Raw genomic sequence first — 23,259 nt, 5'->3', positions numbered from 1 at the left:
TAGATTGAATGCAACCTGGCTAGCCAATGGTGAAGGGTAGGATGCACTTTATCTAGCCAAGCCTTGGCCATACAGATGCGCAGCACCGCCATAGCCATAAATAGAAATTCCGCATGAGTACCCCCACCTCTTCATTAACCCCAAGGATGATCAAAGCCCTGAAAAAGTAACCTTGATCCCCTGAAAGGTATCAAGGAACTTCTCAACTGCTCTGTGAAGTGTGTAAAGCTGCAGAAGTTTCAATGGTCCTGAAGGAGGTTAACACTGATGGGGAGGTCCGGGTACCTCCAGGCAAGATATCTGACCTAGGGGACCTTACTGTGTCATGGAGCTGATGCCTCGTGGAGTATCTTAGATCAAAAACCCTGGTTTTCACAGTTCATGTCTGCCAGAGACATGGGGGACACCTTCCACTAGCCTCATTGCTGCAAACACAAATAGCTGCAAAGCAGAAAGTGCCTTACGGAATTGGTCCCAAGAAGAAGAAAAAAGCCCAAGGGTCGAAAACCTCCACGTGGACTGCAAGACAATGGAGCTGGACTGGAAACATAATTCAAGGAGGAGATGATGGATGAAAAAAGACTTAGGAGCCACAGCAAGGGAACAGAAGAGTCTGTAGAAAAATAGGAAATTTGTATTTGTATTTGTATTTCCGGTTTATATAGCGCCAACTCACCGGCAGGTCTCAAGGCGCTTTTGACCAAAAGACAGAGAAGATCCAAGAGAAGGACTGGCATGTTGGAACACTCCACAGGAGACCTGGAAGTGTTGAAAGGCAAGCAGGGGATAGAGCGCCTTCTATATTATAGGGAAAAACAAGAAATTACCTCACTGAGGATAGGCCACCATTCTGGATTGGGAGGGTTCTATACATTAGAATGATGAACAAGCCACATTGGATTGTGCAGAGTAACTTTCCCAGAGATCCTCATCCAAGGAGTCTGGCATGGAGAAATGCCAGAGATTGGAGATGCAGAGAATGTCTCTGGCTGTCTTTAGGTAAGCAAGTATAGGGACTGCGAAAGTCTGTGTCGCTCCCACAGACCTCCCTGCAGGACCATGCATCCTACCTGTCCTTCATGACCTTAAGTGCTGTGTCAGGGTGAGAGGCTAGCATGAGTGCCACAGTCTGAGCTGGCTAGGTGGCAAGCTGCAGGAGGACCATCCCATGCAGAGTTCTCCAAGGTGCAGAAAGAGTGCCCCATTCCTGACTACCCACAGAGGCAGGTCAAGTCCCAGAAACATTTTGATACCTCTGGTGATCAACACATCCATTCGATGAATGGTTTGCTGTATAGTGAGTCTAAAGTTCCTGAGCCAGAGTGTTGTTGGTCTTACAGTGCTACACGGCCTTCCTACTGGAGCCGGCCCATTACATGCCCTTGGTAGGACATCTGTGGCAGGCCACAACCTTTGACCTCCTGGTTACCTGCTTCTATTGGCCCCAGATAAGGATTACGTCAGGTGTGCAGACCCTGTATGACTTGTCAGATCAGTGGCAAGTCAGGGGGAGGGGTAAGGTTCCCCTCCAGAATTTCCACACTATGGGTAGCCAGCCAGGAGTGCTGATAGATCCAACAACAGCCCTAGGGAACAGGGTTATCCTGGTGGATCATGCCACCCGATACCCTGAGGGCATACTTCCCAGGACAGTGACTTTGTCCGTGATGGGCAGGGCACTGATGAGAATATTTACTGGAATGGAGTTCCCCAAGAAGAGGTCAGGACTGACAGAAGTGACAACTTCATTTCAGTGTTCATGAATGGCATGTGGAATGAGTGTGATGTTACTTACAAGGTCTCCATATCATACCATCCCCAGTAAAGTGGGTATGTTGATAGGTTCAACAAGACCCAATCTGGGCCCCTGAGACGTAAGTGAGATGTCTTGTTGCTGTGCTTTATATTTCCATACAGGACAGTACCACAGTAGGGAAAGCTTCAGCCCCTTTGAGCTTCTGTTTGGGCATCCTGTGAGAGGATTAAGGTTGGGCAAAGCTTGCAGAGTTACATAAAAACTGTGTGATATTCCACAGACTGAGGGCGGAAGCCTCATTGTTTTACCTTACCCTAGAGCTCACTAATTGCTGTGCCCATGACATTGGTACAGGTAGCAGCATGCTTGTTAAATACAATATTTACAGGCTGTGGAAGCCAGCAGCAAGGAGCAAGAATGAGATTCCCAAGATGCTGAGGCTGGAGGTGATTGATCCCTCCTGTAGTCCCTAGTCTAACCCTGCAGTGTAAGTGCCCAAGGCTGTCCCATGGGGCAGCACCCAGAACTGAGGTTCTGTGGAGAATACAGGCTCCTTCTTTGTTCCCTTGTCAGTCAGGCTCCAATCTCAACGGGGTGGGAGCTACACACAATACTAGGTTAAAGTCACCACAGAAGATGGGTAGATCATTTCCATTGCCACTCCTATGAGATGAGCACACAGGCTCTGAACAGAGGGGGGCATGGCTTCATCATCTTGGAACTATACAGACACTCTGAGATTGTTTATAGTTGGGTACACAGGGAGTTCTGCAAAAGTGGGTAGGGGTACACCTGGGCATTTTGTCCTACTGGATATTGAGGATCCAAGAGTCACACCCACCCACATGTTGGTGCCAGGCATTAATGTGGCATTCACAATACCCTCCTCAGAACACTTTCTGGACCAGAGAAAAATCAGAAGAGGACTGAACCTGTGGTCTTAGACCTGAGTAAAGCCCTGAAGGACTGGACTTGCTCTCCTTTTTGTACCCAGGACAAATAAGTGAACTTCAAGGGTCATGAGGCTGAATGCCTGCGCAAGCTACATGGAAAAAGTGAGCTAGTAGAGGCTTTCCAGCAACTGCCCAGATGACCGGTTTCAACTCACCATACACAGGATCCAGCTGGTGGCTCCTGCTGGAGTGAATATTGATACCCATATGCTGTTCCTGAGGTTCTGGAACTCTGGGCTGTATCAAAGTGTAGTCCTCCTAACATCCCCTGAAACCTGGGTGAAAGAACAAGGAGCAAAGAGGGAGACTTAGGATAAGCTGTATTCACATCTTAAAGCTCTCCTAATGCTGAGGAGTTGATCGCCAACGTTCCTTATTATCAAAGTGGGAGAACCCAAATGGAAAAGTGAAAGGGGAGGAAGAAATGCATTAAGGAGAATAAACAGAGAGAATGAGGGAATAAGGAGGTACTAAGTAGATAAAGCTTACAGTATTTGGACTTAAAAACTATTCGGCTATAAAGACTTCCAGAGGGACAGACCAAACCTGCCAAGGTGATCAGATGAAAATGCTGGGCTGAAGATTTAAGTTTCCCCTCCTCAGACCTTTTTCACACTAGCAAATCTGATTCAGTGGGTCTCATGGAGAATTTATCTGGCCTTGGGGAGTCCTCTTCACCAAGCACCATAGTTCATCCCTGATTAGGATTGTGATTACTTCCTGAGGTAAGTAGTTACCCCCTCATTTAATATACCAATTTCTTACAAGAATGAAATAATTTGGGAAACTGGATATTTGTTCAGAAAAATATATACATAACATCAGGAAATTCATGCTAAATGAATGCTGACAGGGAGATAAACAGCAATCACAGGGCAAAACAAAATAAAGCCTATCACAAGAAGTCGGTGGTAGGCAAATCTTTATTTACACTTCTAGAAAGCAGTGATAAGCACACTTTAGCACTTCAAGCAAGATGATAGTCAGTAGAAGCATTTTAAACGATTGGACAAGTGGTAAATATAGCAAGACTATGTGCTAGAGTGTAGGAAATTGGGCTGTTGGTTGAGTGGGGTAAAACCGTACTAAAGCACCAACCACAATCCTTGTCAAGGTTGAAGGCACAAGAAACTCTAAATTAACTTGTGCTTAATCCACTGGTAGCTTGGCAGAAAAGCAGTCAGGCTTAGCTTAGAGGCAATGTGTAAGGTAGTTATGCAGCACTTCAAGCAGAAATAAAGTTAAACAAAATACAAGAAAAATCTCATTCCAATTTAGAAATATGGAGCAAAATGTAATAACAATCTGATCATTAGAACACGTGCGTGAAAATAGCATCAAAAAGCACAAAACGCAAACTGTGATCCAGAAAAAAGTCACAAGTTTGGCCTACTGTGACAGAGTGTGGGCCGTCTATACGGATCCAGTTAGGCCCGCTGAACAAAATAGCTTAAATCCTGGTGCGCGATCTACAAGATGTTGCTTTGCGAGGTTTTTCATCGTCCGGTGCCAACTCTGATGAAGCTGTGAGACAAGGCTTTTTGTGCTAATTTACATTAGTTCTGGTTTGCTGTGCAGGGTAGCTTTTTCAGGCCTTTGTGTTGCTTTGGTTCTTATGGGGCTGCCAGCGATGCTGCAAGGCTTTGTGCTAAACATCAATTCTCATGAGGCTGGCAGCTGTGAAGTGAGGCTTCGAGGGACTTTGTGACGCTTCGCATTGGTTCCGGTAAGGACCACAGCTGGGTTGAAAGAGAGCTTTAAAGCCCACTTTCAGGGGTCCAGGGCTGGGGAGGGCAGGACTCACAGCTAACAGAGTTCAGGTCCTCAGCTAAAGATGGAGGTAGCCTGTTCTGTTCCTGGGTCTTCTGTTCAAAAGGCCAGTCAACTATCCCTTTGAGTAACTTCAATATACAGGTCTAGTCCTTCATACTCAGGTAGGAGGGCAGTAGAGTGGCAATCCTTCTTGCAGCAAAGCAGCATCACAGTCCTTCTTCTGAGTCTTCCACAGGTCCAGATGCGTACGGAAGAGTTGGGGTCTGAGGTCCAATATTTATACCTGGTGCTCTCTTTGAAGTGGGAGATTTCTAGAGGAATCCACCCCCTGGAAGTGCTTAGAATTACCTGACTCCCAGCCATTTCCCCAGATTGTCTGGGTCGCAGTAGACTAATATCTAACCATGAGAGTTCTCAGGCAGTACCTTTGTGGTGTGCAAGTGTGGTAGGTGACAGCTCCTTCCTCTTATTAACTTATAGAGACTCATGGTGCCAACACCTAACTTGTCTTTGTATAACTCTCTGGGAGCAATACCCAAACTCCAAATGCCAACTACATCTAATCATGTTACTCAGAATACAGATAGCAGACACAAAATGGTTGGGACAATAAAATGACAACTTTTTAAAAGTAATGAACAAAGATATTTGCCAATACTGTGCAATAATTTATACTATTCACTAGGTATTGAGCAGAAATGTTACTCAAACCAAAGACCACTAGTTCAGTCTGAAAATTATGTACCAAAAATGATTTTATTTCATTTTACGTTTTGTTTTCTTTTTCTTTTTTCTTTTTACTTGTTATAAAAACCAAGATAACCGATCAATTTAAACAAACGTATAGTTTGGATAGCTGTTGACAAAGAATTCATCTAGAGGTCAACATTTAACATATTTGTTTGGACAGATTAATTGAATCCACAAAAACCAAAAGACAAAAAGAAGGTGTCAAAACCTAGACCATTAATCAATAATAAAACATAGAAAATGACGCTTTTTAGACAACACTCAGACAATAGACAACATATAATAGTGATACGGTTAGAACCTGTATTGTTTAAATGCAAACCCTTTGCGCTATGGCTTATTGCAGAAGCTCTGCATTGATCATAGATAAGCCTATACACACAAATGAAAACAAGCCTGTGTAAATATCTCTTTTACATATACGACCACACGTTAATTCTATATTTGCAATTATTCAAGAAAAACAAAGGTTGGTCGCAGTTAGGATGAATCAAAAATGAGAAGGGAGGGGGTCGACGCGTTTCGAAGCCCTGTTTAATTACAGGGATTCTCTTCAGGACCGACAGACAAAATCTGAAAAACATAAATGAAAACAAACACTCAGTCAAAAAACACACACTTGAAAAAACCTCAACTCACGTACTGATCAGCACAATCTATTGTTGTACCTGTATTATCAAGTAGCGGTGTCGCAGTCATAGAATCTGGAATAAAAGAGGAGCCAAACTAAGTCTCTTGTTGGGCTTTGGACTTGTATACAGACTGTTACAAAACGGGAAGTGACTTACATGGTTCTTGGCAAGGTCAGTCACAAAATTAGTTTGAAGTCATCCAGCTTGGGAATCCCGAATTTGTAGTCGATTTGAATTGTTCTGAAAAGGGGGGGAAAATACCGAGAGGAAATTAACTGTTATTGAGAAGTCAAAACGATTTCCCAAAAGTAAGCAGATTTGATAACTGATGTGGGACCAGAAGGACTTGTCCGTAGTATTTAATTAGGGCAACGGGTGAAAGCTGGCGTGGAGCGGTAGTTGTTGCACGGACTCAGCGGTAGAATTCAAGTAGTGCTGTCAATACTATTTGCGCTCATGCGTTACGCATTCCGTGTTGTTAGGTCAAGGCAACGAGTGATTGCTAGCGTGCAGCGAGGGTTCTACATGGGCTCTGCGGCAAGACGTGATTGGCAAAATGGCGAATTAAGGTGATGCTGTAAATACGATTCGCGCTCATGCGTTACGCCGTGCATTTAGGCGTAATGGTGAAAACGTTGTCGTTTACCTTTTTAGTAGCTCTATTCTCCTTTATTCACCTCTCTCTTTCGTACGGAAGACGCCGCATTACTCTGGCATGTTCAATTTCAAGTGAAAAGCGGAAGCGGATATAAAGAGCGTCCGGTGCTCATGGGAGATGTAGTCTCCACTGGGTATTTTGCTCGCGTGCGAGGGTGAATTGAACTACAATGAAGGGTTGGATCACACCCTACGTGTATTTCATTGGACACGTTAAAGTTTCTATGTCCTCATCTAGTCGAGCGGTCGATTACATACAATTACATGAGTCATTAGTTTACAGAAGAGACGCCTCTAAGAATGCTATATTTGAGGGAGAAAGTGTTTTTTTTTTTTTATATTACAAGAGTGTAAAAGTGGGGGTGTACAAAACATGTTTTTTCCATCTTATAAAATCGGTATTCCAGCCTATTAGTCGTTGTGCAGTTGGGCTCACAAATGAAACAATTCAGACATCTCATTTAGGCCAGTGACAGTGGAATTGAACTTAAGAATTAACATTGCTTCCCTCTGTCTTAACTTGGCCTCTAGATCTCCACCTCGTGGATCTGGTTCTATTTTTGATATGATAGTCCACTTGAAATCCTCATCCCCATGCGATTCATCTATCCAGTGTTGGACAAGTGGAGCTGTTAAGACTTTCTTTTTAATGCGGGATTTATGTTGTGACATTCTCTGTCTAGCTTCTTGATTAGTTTTTCCAATATAGACCTTATTACAAGTACAGATGATGGCGTACACTATATTCCGCGTTTTACAATTGGTGAACTGGTCATGTTTCCATGACAAGCCACCATGTTGAAAGAGATCACCTTCAATTGTTGAATTGCAACATAAGCAAGTGCCACATTTGTGATGGCCTTTGATGGGGGGTAGGCTGACATAGTCTCTTAGAGTCAATGTCTTGGGTTTGGGTACGGCCGCTCTGACGATCTGATTAGCTATACATGTGTCTTTTTTAAATGCAAAGAGTGGCACTTCTTTCAACTGTTCATTGATTTCTTTTACTAAATGCCAGTTTTGATTAATTGTTTTTTTCAAAAAATTGGACGAGGGACAGAAGGTGGAGACACAAACCGTCCGGTTTAGATCTTTCTTCTCTCTCTTCTGGAGTAATGCTTCTCGTGGAGTCCACCATGCTCGTTTTATTGCGTTTTTCAACAGTTTGGCTGGGTAACCCCGATCTAGTAGTCTCTCTCTTAGGATGTTTGCATGTGACAGATATTCATCCTTAAACGTACAATTTCTCCGGATTCGGAGGAACTGCCCTATCGGTAAATTTTGTTTTAGGTTTCTAGGATGATTGCTGGAATAATCCAAAGCTTTATTGCGGTCAGATTTCTTCCTAAATAGGGTTGTTACTAGTTGGCCGTCTGCACAATAAATTTCAACATCCAAAAAGGAGAGGCGTGTTGGAGATGATTCCAGACTAAATTTAATGTTTCTTGTTCTGTCATTGAGCCATACATGAAATAGCTCAAGCTGTTCGTTGTTCCCAGTCCATGTAAAGAACACGTCATCAATGAAACGAAGCCAACCCCCAATCCACTCCTGGAAGGGGTTGTTATTGTGTATGAATGTGTCCTCATACTGACTCATGTATAGTATAGCTAGCTCAGGGGCGAAAGGACACCCCATAGCTACTCCTTGGGTTTGAAAGTAAAAATCGTCTTTAAATTTAAAGTAGTTTTTTGTGAGGGCCATTCTTGCTAACTCCAAAAGGAATTCTGTTGGAATTTTTGAGGGCATCTCTCGTTGGTTCAGGAATATCTCAAGGACTTCTAGAGCTTGATCCTGGGGGATTTGGGTATATAATGAAACAATGTCCATAGTCACTAGAAGATCATGTTCTGGGTTGAATGGTAGTTCATGTAGTCTATTCAAAAAATCTGTTGTGTCTTGAAGAAAAGATTTAACTTGAGTGCAGAATGGTTTAAGAAAGAAGTCGATAAACTTGGAAACGGGTTCAAATAATGAACCGCACCCCGAGATGATCGGTCTCCCTGGTGGAGTTTGTTCGTTTTTGTGTATCTTGGGGAGCACATAAAACAGAGGGATCCGAGGGTGTTTATTGCAAAGATAGTTGTATTCTTGTTTCCCTAAGAAACCTTGTTCCAGTCCTCTAGTCAAAATTTCCGATAGTGTGTTCTGAAGTTCCATTGTTGGGTCATAGTTGATTTTCCGGTAGCATTTTTCATCGGTCAATTGTCTTGTGGCCTCCGCCACGTATTCTGACGTTCCCCAGATGACGATAGCTCCGCCTTTATCGGCTTGTTTTACTATGATGCTTGTGTCATTTTTAATTGAAAGCAACGCCTGTTTTTCTTGGCGGGATAGATTGGGTGAAACAAAATCCTTATTCTTTTTTTCGTGTGAGGCAATGGCAGATAATACGGTTTTTTCAAAATACAAGACCTCTTTGGGCAATTTGTGGATAGGTGGAGAAAAGGTTGATTTTTTCTTTAATCCCGTGGTCTCTGTCTGTGGGCCCATTTCTTTATCTGCGAAGAATATGATCAAGCGTATCTTCCGGCAAAATTCAATGAACTCCAGTTTTAGTCTCACGAAATCGGTGGCTTTGGATGGAACAAAAGTGAGTCCTTTTTGAAGTGCACTTATTTCACTTGAGGTAAGTGTTTTTTTTGAAAGATTAAAGATTGACGTTTGATTCAATTCTTGTAGTTTTGTCGCCTCGTCGACATTTCCCACGGTTGTTGGAATCTTGTTTTGCCTCGGGTCTTTTGTTGGTCCTGTTCTAAAAAAGGTTGTTGTTGTTGCTGTAAATTTGCTTGCTGATAGTTTGGACGAAACCGTTGTTGGTATTGATTTTGGTTCTGATAACCACCTCTCCGTGTGAATTGAGGTCGCGAATTTCCTTGATCTGACTCACTCCCTGTGGATGACGATGAGGTGTCTGAAAAGGTCAGATATTTGGTGCGTGAGCGTCCTTGATTATCTGTAAGGAAACGACGTGACTCTGGGCGGGAATAGAAATCCTGTTGAAGATAGGGATATGTTTTTTCGTAACTGAAATTGCGTTTGTCTCGATCGAAGTTATTTTCTTTTTGCTGTACTGTGAAATCTTTAAATTCAAGGATCTCCTTTTCAACTCTATCTAGTAAACTTTTTGAGTCTTGAATAGTAGGGTTTGCTTTTATTTCTGTTTCTAGGGCTTCTATTTCTTCTAGTTGGAGTTTTGATAACCTCTGCGCAGTTTCTATGGTTAGCACCATGAGGTCCCTGCTACATTTTGTTTCAATGTAACTGAAACCTTTTTTGTAAATAACGTCTTCCGTGAAGATCACCGGTATGTTTTTTACAATAAGACCAGATGGTATTGTGCCAGATCTGAGGTGTTGAAGAAGATAATGGCCGTGTAAATCTGTACGTATTTGTTTTTTCTTCATACGTATGAGTTTGTCTGATTCATTACTTGTTTGAGCACTGCTACTTAGAGTGGCTGATCCGAACTGAGGAGGATCTCTCAGTAAGTTCTTTATATGTTCTTCGCTATAAGCAAATGTTTGTTCCTCTGACATTCTAGGAGTAGTAACAAGTCAGTGGTAGAAGTGGGGGTTAATTAAAGAGATTCATTCAAAATTTGCCATCCATTCACAAATCCGATACATTCATACAAATCAAGAAATTACACAAAACAAGGGGACATAGATCATGGGAGTTTGGGGGTGGGCCTAAGTGTGGTCACCAAACGGGAAGGTTTTAATTAATGTAATCTGAAAAAACCTCGCGAGCAAGCGCCCGCCAAAAAGCTATATAACAATGGGGGTTTTGGCAAAAGCACAGTAAGGCTGTGCCAGATATGCAATGAACAAAGATATTTGCCAATACTGTGCAATAATTTATACTATTCACTAGGTATTGAGCAGAAATGTTACTCAAACCAAAGACCACTAGTTCAGTCTGAAAATTATGTACCAAAAATGATTTTATTTCATTTTACGTTTTGTTTTCTTTTTCTTTTTTCTTTTTACTTGTTATAAAAACCAAGATAACCGATCAATTTAAACAAACGTATAGTTTGGATAGCTGTTGACAAAGAATTCATCTAGAGGTCAACATTTAACATATTTGTTTGGACAGATTAATTGAATCCACAAAAACCAAAAGACAAAAAGAAGGTGTCAAAACCTAGACCATTAATCAATAATAAAACATAGAAAATGACGCTTTTTAGACAACACTCAGACAATAGACAACATATAATAGTGATACGGTTAGAACCTGTATTGTTTAAATGCAAACCCTTTGCGCTATGGCTTATTGCAGAAGCTCTGCATTGATCATAGATAAGCCTATACACACAAATGAAAACAAGCCTGTGTAAATATCTCTTTTACATATACGACCACACGTTAATTCTATATTTGCAATTATTCAAGAAAAACAAAGGTTGGTCGCAGTTAGGATGAATCAAAAATGAGAAGGGAGGGGGTCGACGCGTTTCGAAGCCCTGTTTAATTACAGGGATTCTCTTCAGGACCGACAGACAAAATCTGAAAAACATAAATGAAAACAAACACTCAGTCAAAAAACACACACTTGAAAAAACCTCAACTCACGTACTGATCAGCACAATCTATTGTTGTACCTGTATTATCAAGTAGCGGTGTCGCAGTCATAGAATCTGGAATAAAAGAGGAGCCAAACTAAGTCTCTTGTTGGGCTTTGGACTTGTATACAGACTGTTACAAAACGGGAAGTGACTTACATGGTTCTTGGCAAGGTCAGTCACAAAATTAGTTTGAAGTCATCCAGCTTGGGAATCCCGAATTTGTAGTCGATTTGAATTGTTCTGAAAAGGGGGGGAAAATACCGAGAGGAAATTAACTGTTATTGAGAAGTCAAAACGATTTCCCAAAAGTAAGCAGATTTGATAACTGATGTGGGACCAGAAGGACTTGTCCGTAGTATTTAATTAGGGCAACGGGTGAAAGCTGGCGTGGAGCGGTAGTTGTTGCACGGACTCAGCGGTAGAATTCAAGTAGTGCTGTCAATACTATTTGCGCTCATGCGTTACGCATTCCGTGTTGTTAGGTCAAGGCAACGAGTGATTGCTAGCGTGCAGCGAGGGTTCTACATGGGCTCTGCGGCAAGACGTGATTGGCAAAATGGCGAATTAAGGTGATGCTGTAAATACGATTCGCGCTCATGCGTTACGCCGTGCATTTAGGCGTAATGGTGAAAACGTTGTCGTTTACCTTTTTAGTAGCTCTATTCTCCTTTATTCACCTCTCTCTTTCGTACGGAAGACGCCGCATTACTCTGGCATGTTCAATTTCAAGTGAAAAGCGGAAGCGGATATAAAGAGCGTCCGGTGCTCATGGGAGATGTAGTCTCCACTGGGTATTTTGCTCGCGTGCGAGGGTGAATTGAACTACAATGAAGGGTTGGATCACACCCTACGTGTATTTCATTGGACACGTTAAAGTTTCTATGTCCTCATCTAGTCGAGCGGTCGATTACATACAATTACATGAGTCATTAGTTTACAGAAGAGACGCCTCTAAGAATGCTATATTTGAGGGAGAAAGTGTTTTTTTTTTTTTTTTTTTTTTTTTTTTTTTTTTATATTACAAGAGTGTAAAAGTGGGGGTGTACAAAACATGTTTTTTCCATCTTATAAAATCGGTATTCCAGCCTATTAGTCGTTGTGCAGTTGGGCTCACAAATGAAACAATTCAGACATCTCATTTAGGCCAGTGACAGTGGAATTGAACTTAAGAATTAACATTGCTTCCCTCTGTCTTAACTTGGCCTCTAGATCTCCACCTCGTGGATCTGGTTCTATTTTTGATATGATAGTCCACTTGAAATCCTCATCCCCATGCGATTCATCTATCCAGTGTTGGACAAGTGGAGCTGTTAAGACTTTCTTTTTAATGCGGGATTTATGTTGTGACATTCTCTGTCTAGCTTCTTGATTAGTTTTTCCAATATAGACCTTATTACAAGTACAGATGATGGCGTACACTATATTCCGCGTTTTACAATTGGTGAACTGGTCATGTTTCCATGACAAGCCACCATGTTGAAAGAGATCACCTTCAATTGTTGAATTGCAACATAAGCAAGTGCCACATTTGTGATGGCCTTTGATGGGGGGTAGGCTGACATAGTCTCTTAGAGTCAATGTCTTGGGTTTGGGTACGGCCGCTCTGACGATCTGATTAGCTATACATGTGTCTTTTTTAAATGCAAAGAGTGGCACTTCTTTCAACTGTTCATTGATTTCTTTTACTAAATGCCAGTTTTGATTAATTGTTTTTTTCAAAAAATTGGACGAGGGACAGAAGGTGGAGACACAAACCGTCCGGTTTAGATCTTTCTTCTCTCTCTTCTGGAGTAATGCTTCTCGTGGAGTCCACCATGCTCGTTTTATTGCGTTTTTCAACAGTTTGGCTGGGTAACCCCGATCTAGTAGTCTCTCTCTTAGGATGTTTGCATGTGACAGATATTCATCCTTAAACGTACAATTTCTCCGGATTCGGAGGAACTGCCCTATCGGTAAATTTTGTTTTAGGTTTCTAGGATGATTGCTGGAATAATCCAAAGCTTTATTGCGGTCAGATTTCTTCCTAAATAGGGTTGTTACTAGTTGGCCGTCTGCACAATAAATTTCAACATCCAAAAAGGAGAGGCGTGTTGGAGATGATTCCAGACTAAATTTAATGTTTCTTGTTCTGTCATTGAGCCATACATGAAATAGCTCAAGCTGTTCGTTGTTCCCAGTCCATGTAAAGAACACGTCATCAATGAAACGAAGCCAACCCCCAATCCACTCCTGGAAGGGGTTGTTATTGTGTATGAATGTGTCCTCATACTGACTCATGTATAGTATAGCTAGCTCAGGGGCGAAAGGACACCCCATAGCTACTCCTTGGGTTTGAAAGTAAAAATCGTCTTTAAATTTAAAGTAGTTTTTTGTGAGGGCCATTCTTGCTAACTCCAAAAGGAATTCTGTTGGAATTTTTGAGGGCATCTCTCGTTGGTTCAGGAATATCTCAAGGACTTCTAGAGCTTGATCCTGGGGGATTTGGGTATATAATGAAACAATGTCCATAGTCACTAGAAGATCATGTTCTGGGTTGAATGGTAGTTCATGTAGTCTATTCAAAAAATCTGTTGTGTCTTGAAGAAAAGATTTAACTTGAGTGCAGAATGGTTTAAGAAAGAAGTCGATAAACTTGGAAACGGGTTCAAATAATGAACCGCACCCCGAGATGATCGGTCTCCCTGGTGGAGTTTGTTCGTTTTTGTGTATCTTGGGGAGCACATAAAACAGAGGGATCCGAGGGTGTTTATTGCAAAGATAGTTGTATTCTTGTTTCCCTAAGAAACCTTGTTCCAGTCCTCTAGTCAAAATTTCCGATAGTGTGTTCTGAAGTTCCATTGTTGGGTCATAGTTGATTTTCCGGTAGCATTTTTCATCGGTCAATTGTCTTGTGGCCTCCGCCACGTATTCTGACGTTCCCCAGATGACGATAGCTCCGCCTTTATCGGCTTGTTTTACTATGATGCTTGTGTCATTTTTAATTGAAAGCAACGCCTGTTTTTCTTGGCGGGATAGATTGGGTGAAACAAAATCCTTATTCTTTTTTTCGTGTGAGGCAATGGCAGATAATACGGTTTTTTCAAAATACAAGACCTCTTTGGGCAATTTGTGGATAGGTGGAGAAAAGGTTGATTTTTTCTTTAATCCCGTGGTCTCTGTCTGTGGGCCCATTTCTTTATCTGCGAAGAATATGATCAAGCGTATCTTCCGGCAAAATTCAATGAACTCCAGTTTTAGTCTCACGAAATCGGTGGCTTTGGATGGAACAAAAGTGAGTCCTTTTTGAAGTGCACTTATTTCACTTGAGGTAAGTGTTTTTTTTGAAAGATTAAAGATTGACGTTTGATTCAATTCTTGTAGTTTTGTCGCCTCGTCGACATTTCCCACGGTTGTTGGAATCTTGTTTTGCCTCGGGTCTTTTGTTGGTCCTGTTCTAAAAAAGGTTGTTGTTGTTGCTGTAAATTTGCTTGCTGATAGTTTGGACGAAACCGTTGTTGGTATTGATTTTGGTTCTGATAACCACCTCTCCGTGTGAATTGAGGTCGCGAATTTCCTTGATCTGACTCACTCCCTGTGGATGACGATGAGGTGTCTGAAAAGGTCAGATATTTGGTGCGTGAGCGTCCTTGATTATCTGTAAGGAAACGACGTGACTCTGGGCGGGAATAGAAATCCTGTTGAAGATAGGGATATGTTTTTTCGTAACTGAAATTGCGTTTGTCTCGATCGAAGTTATTTTCTTTTTGCTGTACTGTGAAATCTTTAAATTCAAGGATCTCCTTTTCAACTCTATCTAGTAAACTTTTTGAGTCTTGAATAGTAGGGTTTGCTTTTATTTCTGTTTCTAGGGCTTCTATTTCTTCTAGTTGGAGTTTTGATAACCTCTGCGCAGTTTCTATGGTTAGCACCATGAGGTCCCTGCTACATTTTGTTTCAATGTAACTGAAACCTTTTTTGTAAATAACGTCTTCCGTGAAGATCACCGGTATGTTTTTTACAATAAGACCAGATGGTATTGTGCCAGATCTGAGGTGTTGAAGAAGATAATGGCCGTGTAAATCTGTACGTATTTGTTTTTTCTTCATACGTATGAGTTTGTCTGATTCATTACTTGTTTGAGCACTGCTACTTAGAGTGGCTGATCCGAACTGAGGAGGATCTCTCAGTAAGTTCTTTATATGTTCTTCGCTATAAGCAAATGTTTGTTCCTCTGACATTCTAGGAGTAGTAACAAGTCAGTGGTAGAAGTGGGGGTTAATTAAAGAGATTCATTCAAAATTTGCCATCCATTCACAAATCCGATACATTCATACAAATCAAGAAATTACACAAAACAAGGGGACATAGATCATGGGAGTTTGGGGGTGGGCCTAAGTGTGGTCACCAAACGGGAAGGTTTTAATTAATGTAATCTGAAAAAACCTCGCGAGCAAGCGCCCGCCAAAAAGCTATATAACAATGGGGGTTTTGGCAAAAGCACAGTAAGGCTGTGCCAGATATGCAATGAACAAAGATATTTGCCAATACTGTGCAATAATTTATACTATTCACTAGGTATTGAGCAGAAATGTTACTCAAACCAAAGACCACTAGTTCAGTCTGAAAATTATGTACCAAAAATGATTTTATTTCATTTTACGTTTTGTTTTCTTTTTCTTTTTTCTTTTTACTTGTTATAAAAACCAAGATAACCGATCAATTTAAACAAACGTATAGTTTGGATAGCTGTTGACAAAGAATTCATCTAGAGGTCAACATTTAACATATTTGTTTGGACAGATTAATTGAATCCACAAAAACCAAAAGACAAAAAGAAGGTGTCAAAACCTAGACCATTAATCAATAATAAAACATAGAAAATGACGCTTTTTAGACAACACTCAGACAATAGACAACATATAATAGTGATACGGTTAGAACCTGTATTGTTTAAATGCAAACCCTTTGCGCTATGGCTTATTGCAGAAGCTCTGCATTGATCATAGATAAGCCTATACACACAAATGAAAACAAGCCTGTGTAAATATCTCTTTTACATATACGACCACACGTTAATTCTATATTTGCAATTATTCAAGAAAAACAAAGGTTGGTCGCAGTTAGGATGAATCAAAAATGAGAAGGGAGGGGGTCGACGCGTTTCGAAGCCCTGTTTAATTACAGGGATTCTCTTCAGGACCGACAGACAAAATCTGAAAAACATAAATGAAAACAAACACTCAGTCAAAAAACACACACTTGAAAAAACCTCAACTCACGTACTGATCAGCACAATCTATTGTTGTACCTGTATTATCAAGTAGCGGTGTCGCAGTCATAGAATCTGGAATAAAAGAGGAGCCAAACTAAGTCTCTTGTTGGGCTTTGGACTTGTATACAGACTGTTACAAAACGGGAAGTGACTTACATGGTTCTTGGCAAGGTCAGTCACAAAATTAGTTTGAAGTCATCCAGCTTGGGAATCCCGAATTTGTAGTCGATTTGAATTGTTCTGAAAAGGGGGGGAAAATACCGAGAGGAAATTAACTGTTATTGAGAAGTCAAAACGATTTCCCAAAAGTAAGCAGATTTGATAACTGATGTGGGACCAGAAGGACTTGTCCGTAGTATTTAATTAGGGCAACGGGTGAAAGCTGGCGTGGAGCGGTAGTTGTTGCACGGACTCAGCGGTAGAATTCAAGTAGTGCTGTCAATACTATTTGCGCTCATGCGTTACGCATTCCGTGTTGTTAGGTCAAGGCAACGAGTGATTGCTAGCGTGCAGCGAGGGTTCTACATGGGCTCTGCGGCAAGACGTGATTGGCAAAATGGCGAATTAAGGTGATGCTGTAAATACGATTCGCGCTCATGCGTTACGCCGTGCATTTAGGCGTAATGGTGAAAACGTTGTCGTTTACCTTTTTAGTAGCTCTATTCTCCTTTATTCACCTCTCTCTTTCGTACGGAAGACGCCGCATTACTCTGGCATGTTCAATTTCAAGTGAAAAGCGGAAGCGGATATAAAGAGCGTCCGGTGCTCATGGGAAATGTGGCACTTGCTTATGTTGCAATTCAACAATTGAAGGTGATCTCTTTCAACATGGTGGCTTGTCATGGAAACATGACCAGTTCACCAATTGTAAAACGCGGAATATAGTGTACGCCATCATCTGTACTTGTAATAAGGTCTATATTGGAAAAACTAATCAAGAAGCTAGACAGAGAATGTCACAACATAAATCCCGCATTAAAAAGAAAGTCTTAACAGCTCCACTTGTCCAACACTGGATAGATGAATCGCATGGGGATGAGGATTTCAAGTGGACTATCATATCAAAAATAGAACCAGATCCACGAGGTGGAGATCTAGAGGCCAAGTTAAGACAGAGGGAAGCAATGTTAATTCTTAAGTTCAATTCCACTGTCACTGGCCTAAATGAGATGTCTGAATTGTTTCATTTGTGAGCCCAACTGCACAACGACTAATAGGCTGGAATACCGATTTTATAAGATGGAAAAAACATGTTTTGTACACCCCCACTTTTACACTCTTGTAATATAAAAAAAAAAAAAAAAAAAAAAACACTTTCTCCCTCAAATATAGCATTCTTAGAGGCGTCTCTTCTGTAAACTAATGACTCATGTAATTGTATGTAATCGACCGCTCGACTAGATGAGGACATAGAAACTTTAACGTGTCCAATGAAATACACGTAGGGTGTGATCCAACCCTTCATTGTAGTTCAATTCACCCTCGCACGCGAGCAAAATACCCAGTGGAGACTACATCTCCCATGAGCACCGGACGCTCTTTATATCCGCTTCCGCTTTTCACTTGAAATTGAACATGCCAGAGTAATGCGGCGTCTTCCGTACGAAAGAGAGAGGTGAATAAAGGAGAATAGAGCTACTAAAAAGGTAAACGACAACGTTTTCACCATTACGCCTAAATGCACGGCGTAACGCATGAGCGCGAATCGTATTTACAGCATCACCTTAATTCGCCATTTTGCCAATCACGTCTTGCCGCAGAGCCCATGTAGAACCCTCGCTGCACGCTAGCAATCACTCGTTGCCTTGACCTAACAACACGGAATGCGTAACGCATGAGCGCAAATAGTATTGACAGCACTACTTGAATTCTACCGCTGAGTCCGTGCAACAACTACCGCTCCACGCCAGCTTTCACCCGTTGCCCTAATTAAATACTACGGACAAGTCCTTCTGGTCCCACATCAGTTATCAAATCTGCTTACTTTTGGGAAATCGTTTTGACTTCTCAATAACAGTTAATTTCCTCTCGGTATTTTCCCCCCCTTTTCAGAACAATTCAAATCGACTACAAATTCGGGATTCCCAAGCTGGATGACTTCAAACTAATTTTGTGACTGACCTTGCCAAGAACCATGTAAGTCACTTCCCGTTTTGTAACAGTCTGTATACAAGTCCAAAGCCCAACAAGAGACTTAGTTTGGCTCCTCTTTTATTCCAGATTCTATGACTGCGACACCGCTACTTGATAATACAGGTACAACAATAGATTGTGCTGATCAGTACGTGAGTTGAGGTTTTTTCAAGTGTGTGTTTTTTGACTGAGTGTTTGTTTTCATTTATGTTTTTCAGATTTTGTCTGTCGGTCCTGAAGAGAATCCCTGTAATTAAACAGGGCTTCGAAACGCGTCGACCCCCTCCCTTCTCATTTTTGATTCATCCTAACTGCGACCAACCTTTGTTTTTCTTGAATAATTGCAAATATAGAATTAACGTGTGGTCGTATATGTAAAAGAGATATTTACACAGGCTTGTTTTCATTTGTGTGTATAGGCTTATCTATGATCAATGCAGAGCTTCTGCAATAAGCCATAGCGCAAAGGGTTTGCATTTAAACAATACAGGTTCTAACCGTATCACTATTATATGTTGTCTATTGTCTGAGTGTTGTCTAAAAAGCGTCATTTTCTATGTTTTATTATTGATTAATGGTCTAGGTTTTGACACCTTCTTTTTGTCTTTTGGTTTTTGTGGATTCAATTAATCTGTCCAAACAAATATGTTAAATGTTGACCTCTAGATGAATTCTTTGTCAACAGCTATCCAAACTATACGTTTGTTTAAATTGATCGGTTATCTTGGTTTTTATAACAAGTAAAAAGAAAAAAGAAAAAGAAAACAAAACGTAAAATGAAATAAAATCATTTTTGGTACATAATTTTCAGACTGAACTAGTGGTCTTTGGTTTGAGTAACATTTCTGCTCAATACCTAGTGAATAGTATAAATTATTGCACAGTATTGGCAAATATCTTTGTTCATTGCATATCTGGCACAGCCTTACTGTGCTTTTGCCAAAACCCCCATTGTTATATAGCTTTTTGGCGGGCGCTTGCTCGCGAGGTTTTTTCAGATTACATTAATTAAAACCTTCCCGTTTGGTGACCACACTTAGGCCCACCCCCAAACTCCCATGATCTATGTCCCCTTGTTTTGTGTAATTTCTTGATTTGTATGAATGTATCGGATTTGTGAATGGATGGCAAATTTTGAATGAATCTCTTTAATTAACCCCCACTTCTACCACTGACTTGTTACTACTCCTAGAATGTCAGAGGAACAAACATTTGCTTATAGCGAAGAACATATAAAGAACTTACTGAGAGATCCTCCTCAGTTCGGATCAGCCACTCTAAGTAGCAGTGCTCAAACAAGTAATGAATCAGACAAACTCATACGTATGAAGAAAAAACAAATACGTACAGATTTACACGGCCATTATCTTCTTCAACACCTCAGATCTGGCACAATACCATCTGGTCTTATTGTAAAAAACATACCGGTGATCTTCACGGAAGACGTTATTTACAAAAAAGGTTTCAGTTACATTGAAACAAAATGTAGCAGGGACCTCATGGTGCTAACCATAGAAACTGCGCAGAGGTTATCAAAACTCCAACTAGAAGAAATAGAAGCCCTAGAAACAGAAATAAAAGCAAACCCTACTATTCAAGACTCAAAAAGTTTACTAGATAGAGTTGAAAAGGAGATCCTTGAATTTAAAGATTTCACAGTACAGCAAAAAGAAAATAACTTCGATCGAGACAAACGCAATTTCAGTTACGAAAAAACATATCCCTATCTTCAACAGGATTTCTATTCCCGCCCAGAGTCACGTCGTTTCCTTACAGATAATCAAGGACGCTCACGCACCAAATATCTGACCTTTTCAGACACCTCATCGTCATCCACAGGGAGTGAGTCAGATCAAGGAAATTCGCGACCTCAATTCACACGGAGAGGTGGTTATCAGAACCAAAATCAATACCAACAACGGTTTCGTCCAAACTATCAGCAAGCAAATTTACAGCAACAACAACAACCTTTTTTAGAACAGGACCAACAAAAGACCCGAGGCAAAACAAGATTCCAACAACCGTGGGAAATGTCGACGAGGCGACAAAACTACAAGAATTGAATCAAACGTCAATCTTTAATCTTTCAAAAAAAACACTTACCTCAAGTGAAATAAGTGCACTTCAAAAAGGACTCACTTTTGTTCCATCCAAAGCCACCGATTTCGTGAGACTAAAACTGGAGTTCATTGAATTTTGCCGGAAGATACGCTTGATCATATTCTTCGCAGATAAAGAAATGGGCCCACAGACAGAGACCACGGGATTAAAGAAAAAATCAACCTTTTCTCCACCTATCCACAAATTGCCCAAAGAGGTCTTGTATTTTGAAAAAACCGTATTATCTGCCATTGCCTCACACGAAAAAAAGAATAAGGATTTTGTTTCACCCAATCTATCCCGCCAAGAAAAACAGGCGTTGCTTTCAATTAAAAATGACACAAGCATCATAGTAAAACAAGCCGATAAAGGCGGAGCTATCGTCATCTGGGGAACGTCAGAATACGTGGCGGAGGCCACAAGACAATTGACCGATGAAAAATGCTACCGGAAAATCAACTATGACCCAACAATGGAACTTCAGAACACACTATCGGAAATTTTGACTAGAGGACTGGAACAAGGTTTCTTAGGGAAACAAGAATACAACTATCTTTGCAATAAACACCCTCGGATCCCTCTGTTTTATGTGCTCCCCAAGATACACAAAAACGAACAAACTCCACCAGGGAGACCGATCATCTCGGGGTGCGGTTCATTATTTGAACCCGTTTCCAAGTTTATCGACTTCTTTCTTAAACCATTCTGCACTCAAGTTAAATCTTTTCTTCAAGACACAACAGATTTTTTGAATAGACTACATGAACTACCATTCAACCCAGAACATGATCTTCTAGTGACTATGGACATTGTTTCATTATATACCCAAATCCCCCAGGATCAAGCTCTAGAAGTCCTTGAGATATTCCTGAACCAACGAGAGATGCCCTCAAAAATTCCAACAGAATTCCTTTTGGAGTTAGCAAGAATGGCCCTCACAAAAAACTACTTTAAATTTAAAGACGATTTTTACTTTCAAACCCAAGGAGTAGCTATGGGGTGTCCTTTCGCCCCTGAGCTAGCTATACTATACATGAGTCAGTATGAGGACACATTCATACACAATAACAACCCCTTCCAGGAGTGGATTGGGGGTTGGCTTCGTTTCATTGATGACGTGTTCTTTACATGGACTGGGAACAACGAACAGCTTGAGCTATTTCATGTATGGCTCAATGACAGAACAAGAAACATTAAATTTAGTCTGGAATCATCTCCAACACGCCTCTCCTTTTTGGATGTTGAAATTTATTGTGCAGACGGCCAACTAGTAACAACCCTATTTAGGAAGAAATCTGACCGCAATAAAGCTTTGGATTATTCCAGCAATCATCCTAGAAACCTAAAACAAAATTTACCGATAGGGCAGTTCCTCCGAATCCGGAGAAATTGTACGTTTAAGGATGAATATCTGTCACATGCAAACATCCTAAGAGAGAGACTACTAGATCGGGGTTACCCAGCCAAACTGTTGAAAAACGCAATAAAACGAGCATGGTGGACTCCACGAGAAGCATTACTCCAGAAGAGAGAGAAGAAAGATCTAAACCGGACGGTTTGTGTCTCCACCTTCTGTCCCTCGTCCAATTTTTTGAAAAAAACAATTAATCAAAACTGGCATTTAGTAAAAGAAATCAATGAACAGTTGAAAGAAGTGCCACTCTTTGCATTTAAAAAAGACACATGTATAGCTAATCAGATCGTCAGAGCGGCCGTACCCAAACCCAAGACATTGACTCTAAGAGACTATGTCAGCCTACCCCCCATCAAAGGCCATCACAAATGTGGCACTTGCTTATGTTGCAATTCAACAATTGAAGGTGATCTCTTTCAACATGGTGGCTTGTCATGGAAACATGACCAGTTCACCAATTGTAAAACGCGGAATATAGTGTACGCCATCATCTGTACTTGTAATAAGGTCTATATTGGAAAAACTAATCAAGAAGCTAGACAGAGAATGTCACAACATAAATCCCGCATTAAAAAGAAAGTCTTAACAGCTCCACTTGTCCAACACTGGATAGATGAATCGCATGGGGATGAGGATTTCAAGTGGACTATCATATCAAAAATAGAACCAGATCCACGAGGTGGAGATCTAGAGGCCAAGTTAAGACAGAGGGAAGCAATGTTAATTCTTAAGTTCAATTCCACTGTCACTGGCCTAAATGAGATGTCTGAATTGTTTCATTTGTGAGCCCAACTGCACAACGACTAATAGGCTGGAATACCGATTTTATAAGATGGAAAAAACATGTTTTGTACACCCCCACTTTTACACTCTTGTAATATAAAAAAAAAAAAAAAAAAAACACTTTCTCCCTCAAATATAGCATTCTTAGAGGCGTCTCTTCTGTAAACTAATGACTCATGTAATTGTATGTAATCGACCGCTCGACTAGATGAGGACATAGAAACTTTAACGTGTCCAATGAAATACACGTAGGGTGTGATCCAACCCTTCATTGTAGTTCAATTCACCCTCGCACGCGAGCAAAATACCCAGTGGAGACTACATCTCCCATGAGCACCGGACGCTCTTTATATCCGCTTCCGCTTTTCACTTGAAATTGAACATGCCAGAGTAATGCGGCGTCTTCCGTACGAAAGAGAGAGGTGAATAAAGGAGAATAGAGCTACTAAAAAGGTAAACGACAACGTTTTCACCATTACGCCTA

This window comes from Lissotriton vulgaris, chromosome 9 (genome assembly GCF_964263255.1).
Source record: "Lissotriton vulgaris chromosome 9, aLisVul1.2, whole genome shotgun sequence".
NCBI lineage: Eukaryota > Metazoa > Chordata > Amphibia > Caudata > Salamandridae > Lissotriton > Lissotriton vulgaris.
The sequence above is the reverse complement of the archived record's forward strand: the minus strand, read 5'-3'. Positions refer to the sequence as shown.